This window comes from Cephus cinctus, unplaced genomic scaffold (assembly GCF_000341935.2).
Source record: "Cephus cinctus unplaced genomic scaffold, Ccin1 Ccin1_scaffold0929, whole genome shotgun sequence".
Taxonomy (NCBI): domain Eukaryota; kingdom Metazoa; phylum Arthropoda; class Insecta; order Hymenoptera; family Cephidae; genus Cephus; species Cephus cinctus.
In genome coordinates this window covers 527,134-532,803 of record NW_014333498.1, presented here as the reverse complement: position 1 = coordinate 532,803, position 5,670 = coordinate 527,134, and the positions used below count along the sequence as shown (strand labels likewise).

The 5,670-nt window shown below is 36.3% G+C and overlaps 1 long non-coding RNA gene across 1 annotated transcript; it reads left to right on the top strand.

The window, feature by feature from the left end:
* Positions 1 to 1,452: 1,452 nt before the first annotated feature.
* Positions 1,453 to 4,605, top strand: LOC107271219. Its single transcript, XR_001538571.2, has 3 exons — positions 1,453 to 1,666; positions 2,140 to 2,273; positions 2,357 to 4,605. It is a non-coding gene; the product is annotated as an uncharacterized LOC107271219 (long non-coding RNA).
* Positions 4,606 to 5,670: the final 1,065 nt, after the last annotated feature.

Here is a 5,670-nt window from a genome sequence, read left to right as displayed (position 1 = left end):
ACAACATTGGTTGCGTAATAACGGCGCAGCTGTGATTCTCCTTGTGATAGAAAGTTTTTTAATTTTCATTCGAACCAGATGAAAAAAATGTCATGTCCTTACATGTGCCGAATTCGTCTTGAAATCCTCTAACAGACAGGCGTAAAAAAATTATATGTTTAGTTGCAAAAACTTCAAGGTAACCTTGAAAAAACATTTTAAAAAAGAGTTGACCAGTAATTTTTCACTAGCACGTTAAAGCTCTCTTGAAATCATGCAAAAGCTGATAAAAACATTTTCGATCGGACTGCTAATAACAAAGTACTTTCTACTGATCACGATTCGTGGTTCACCCTGTATTGTATACATATTATATATATATATATATATATAGAATCATAAAGAGATCGTATCGTATGTCCCAATGTATGTATATATATTTCAAATAGCAATTCAAATATTGGCAGGCTGTCTTCAATATTGACCTAACATTGGCTTTATTATGGCAACCAATTAAACGGGACTGAAATGCTTGTCTAATGTTGATATAAGATTGAATGACCATTTATTTTTGAAATGTAGGATGAAACGATTCTTTGGCTTGAAAACTAGTATTGGTCCAGCCATGGCACCCAATTGTAGACAAATATGTATTTTATGAATTGGCAAATAACATTGGTACAAAGGTCATACCCAATTGCAGCCATCTATATCTTTTATAAATTTGGAATCAACATTGGCCCAAGTATAATTACTAATTGTAGACGCAAGTGAATTTCTGACATCAGTCCAAGCATGGTACCAGATTGTAGTGATAGGAATTTTCGAAGTTGGGAATCAGTATTGAGTCAATTTTGATTTCTGATTTTGAACCAGCTGAAGTGTTTTTTTTATCAGCGTGCAATACTAATGCAGTATTTCTACTATTCAAACAATTATGTGATAGTACAAAAATGAATTCTTCGCTCTCAGTAGAACGAGCGAAGCTGTACTAAACTTCGTTATTTAGATGTCAATGCTATTTTTTGGACTTGTTAAAAAGTTGGCAGTCCCATAAAAGAAAATCATATATGTGGAATGTACGATGTAAAAATACTTTTCATTGAAAAAAAAAAAAAATATTAAGGATTATCATTTGCGGTAATATATTAAATAGTTCGTATATAAAAACCCATTGATGACTTTTTTTAACGGTATGATTTAACACTGTTGAACCGAATCACTAATAATATACTACTTAAATATGTTAAAGATTTAGAATAAAGTCAATTACGTTGTTTCTCAAAATGATCATTTGTTCGTGGATGTGTTTTAGGTCGGTATTTCTTGTATATCCTAATTTTATTACTAACAGATGGCGACTTCGAAGTCGATTTCGATTTAGTTACTATAGATGCGAATAGGTGTCGCCACGTTATCATTACAATTTATATTAATGGCTGACATAGATGGCGAGACTTGGCCTTGAGAATGGTTCGCTACAACGAGAACATGGGATAAGAAAACAGTCGTCTTATGAGAAAAAATACGTCCGAAAGAAGTGATCACTTATTTGCAGACTGTCGCCAGAGAATCAATAACAGGACGCAAATGAGAATGAAGAATCAAAGAGAAATAGAAATGAGGACGATCGAAGGTAGAAAATCGTTTGTGGGATCGGTGAATTGTGAAATGTGTTTTCTTGAATGTGAGTTTTAAAAAAAGTTTTAACAAGTAATAACAAGATATAGAAAGTCTCTGTTTGATATGATTCGAAGTTTTATAAAGACGGTTAAAGAAAAGAGGTTGACAAATGTTACTAATTGGTGGATTTGTGATACTGCAAGTAACCTATATTTGTTTACGGGGAACGTGAATTAGGAGGAACGATAAGTCCGAAACAAAGAATTTCGCTGAATTTAGAAAGGATAAAATATTATGTAAGAACTGATGGAGCGGATCTTTTTATTATACTCGCATATACTATACATATACGAGTAAGACAAGGCCGAGCTTTGCGTGAGCGCTCGATAATCGTGCCAACATAACGAAAGCGAAGCCCTCAAGGTTTCGCTTCTCACCATGGATGGCCATTATTCCATTTCTCTCTTTCTCTCTTTCTCTCCCTATTTCTATCTTTCTTTCGCGTTTAACGAAGCACAATAGTATAACTATTTGCAGAATGGCAGAAAAAAATTGGAGAACAAAAACTTTAGAAAGAAACAAGTGCAGGGGTGCTACGAGAGTTGCAGGTTGGTGGTCGTGCTGGTGCAATTTATACAGCTCGACAATAGAAAAACTACAACCCCTTTACGGTAATTCAAAGTTTTTCCTCAGGACGAGAAATCTTGTCTTTGTTGCACCGTGCCAAGTTTTTCAGTAATTATTTATTTTTTAGTTAGACCTCAGCGGGCAAATTCACTCTGTGCCGAGGAATGAGAACTACGTGGGATGATAGGGGATGAATCCTTTTTATTGTAATACCGTCGGGCTTACTTAGTCTCAGCATACTACGAAACGTCCGAACGAGAATTCCCAAAACTCGGTTAGTTAACTCCATTGGGAAGTTAGAATGAAATTGTCGTCGTGCAGCGAAAATGGGGATGAGAAAAAAGAGGGTGAAAATTGAAAAAAAAAGTATCGTCTGTTAAAAGGTCTGCAAAGGTTATACTTTGTTTGACCTTGCCACCCCTTATCTACCCCTCTTCGTCATTTTACCCTCCCATCCTTTAATCATTTTAGGCTATTCTGTATGCGTTAATCCTATACAGTCTAATAGTTGCCATGGTAACTATTGTAACTGCGGGTAATAAGTGTTCGGTAAATTGTTTATGTTCGGGGGGGATTTCCCCTTACGGGTGGGTTCTGGGAAAATGCTTTGAATATTGAAAGAAAACAAATGTATATATAGGCTAAAGTTTATATTTCGTATCATTCTAATAAAAAATTTTGAAATGCCTCCCAAGTCGACTGTATGGTCCCTATATGTACTTTTCTTGTTTCATCGCGATCTTTAGCCATCCTACAGAAAAATTGTCAATTTTCAATGATTTTCTTTTGCCAAAGATAACGAACCGTTTTCCATTATCAGTGGGAAATATTTTGATGGGATTCTTATGGCAATAAGATGCTGAAAAAATACATCTACTTGGGAGGCATTTGAAATTTTTTTTATTCGAATTCAGAACTGATTCGATATAGACACTTTAGCATGTGTATTATTTACGGCGACTGGATACTATAATGAAGTAATTCATGAATATACGTGCGTAGTGTATTAAAGTTTTTTGTAAAAACTAGCGAGAATATAAGTATTATGAAAAATTCTTGTTAGTCAGTAATTTTTGTCTCAGGTTTTTTTCTATGTAATTTTCCTCGCGTATTCAAGAAATATGTTTAAAACAAATTTTTAAATCCGCATTTCATCAAACTCAAAAACGCGAATATGCAAAGTTATTGCAATGAGAAATCCGCGGGTAATGAGACCTGTGTATACAGGCTGTTAAAAAAAAAAATGAGAGCGAAAATGCTAGGAAGAGACAGAAAAGTGTCATAACAGTGCCAGTCCTATGTACAGGTAGTATAAAATGAACAAAAAGCCCGCGACCCTTGTTCCGGTTGGTGGTTTTACGAAATTCATCAAGTTCAACCCTTATGCGTAAGGATTTCCAGAAACAGCCCCTAATCCGTCCTCATTCTTGTGCAATACCGTGGCGTTCTCCTTAGGGTGCTCTCCTCCTCCTTCCCCCATTCCGCTATTTTCTCGACTGTAAAACTTTTTCGATTAGCCGCTTCCCCCACGTATCTTTAAAAGGTCCTGACCCAGTGGCCTCACCTGACTCCTTCGTTCTCTCCCATATGCTATACCGGATATCTCCCATATACTATACTTTTCTGTTGCCACTAATACTATATTGCAAGATACTGTTTGCTGTTGTGATTCTTACTTTCATAATCGCTGACGAGTCTGGTATCTTGATTTGTCAGTATAAATTAATTTTTTTTTTTTCCGTTAAAATGGTTTGTTTTTCAGATACTCAGAATTGTAAAAAAAATTATTACCGAAATGTCCTCGTTCCGTCTGGTAATAAATTGAAAATTTATTACTTCTCCATATCAGAACCGTGTAGATATAGACTGCTCATAGAATTCTATTTATATTTCATTTCACCTGACTGCCTCTTCACAATTTCGATACGGTCGCACGGAGCGAGTGTTGGGAATGTGGAAAAAAAAAGTAAGGGTGATAAAAGTTTTGTGAAATACCCTGTATTCAATGTGGCGGAGAGCTTAGAAAATTTTATTATTTTATTGCTCTCTCTCTCTCTCTCACACTTTTTTTCAATTTTTTTTTCTTACCGTATCTTTTCGTGGTATCATATAGAATACCGTAAACCTTTATTACACCGCTGTCGGAATAGAGTTGAAGGATGAGAGATCAAGAGAAAGATAAAAGTGAGGGAGAAAGTATGGGAATGTTATATAAGTTTTGGTCGAAAGTTTTAGAAAAAAATTTGTGAATTTGTCAAAAAAAATTTGCTTAGAGTACGTAATGGAGGATGGAGGAGATAAATGATGAGTGAATAAAAGATAGTAAAGAAGGAAGAAGAAAAAAGTAAAACGATGAAATCATCCAGGAATTCTATATAGGACCGAACTATCAGCGTAAAGTTTACGTTAGCCATGAGTCTTCTCTATTCGGCGAATTTGTCTCTTGCGGACGTCCGACGTCGGAGTCGAGAACGTGAGACGGAATCGTCTTGGACGGGAATGATTACTTTCGAACGGTAACGACATATCATCCGCAAATTCAGCCAAGACTCGAACCAAGATTCGAATCTCGATCTTCTTTATGGCGAGTACGAAAACATTGCCATGCTCTTTGAAAACCTGAATCTTCAGACGAACGTTTTTCGAACGCTTGTAACTTTTCTTTGCAATCTTTTTATTTTAGCTTTTCTTTATTTATTTTCAGGGTTTTTTCTCCTCTGTTTTTTTATAACCAGAATCCTTGACTATCCGATCGGCTCTGCTATCTTCACTTTTCTCCCAATGCCTGGGTGTTTGAGCTGAACCTGAATTTCCCTAGGAATTCGGTACGCGCATGCGCAGAGGTGCGCGCGGTATACAAAAGAAGAAAAGACAGGAGTAAGAGTACGAGAGCGGGTGACATAGGTTGGAGGGAACAGGGGTAAGAATTCCCATGTGCGCGCGTGGATATTTCAGAATGAATACGTCATAGGTTTTTTTTTATAAAAATCGAAATTTCCTCTTTGTTAGTCTCATGTATTTTCCTTTTCTTTTCTTTGATAAATTGGAATCTTACGCTCGGGGAATTATCTATCCCGGGTCCGGGTTGATAAAATCGCCGGGAAATATCAGTGGGATTTCCCTATGGGTTTCCGGGGCGCAGGTAGAGTCTGATGAAAATCATGGGGTTCTCTAGGAACTGGTATTTCACCTGGATTTCAGAGAATCTATCAAAGTCTTTCTCTGATATAAGAATATATCCTTATTCTCGACTTCGGTATTTTGTAACGTATTGTTGGTATTCCAGTTCTTATAATATCTATCAGGGGTCTCTTTTATCTTTTAACGCGTAAGGAGATGGCCCCTCAAAAAGACACTCATCTAACAGTTCCTCTATACTTAACTATATTCAGTAGACAATTATACTTGGGCTTAGATATTGAACGACCCCCCCCCCCCCCC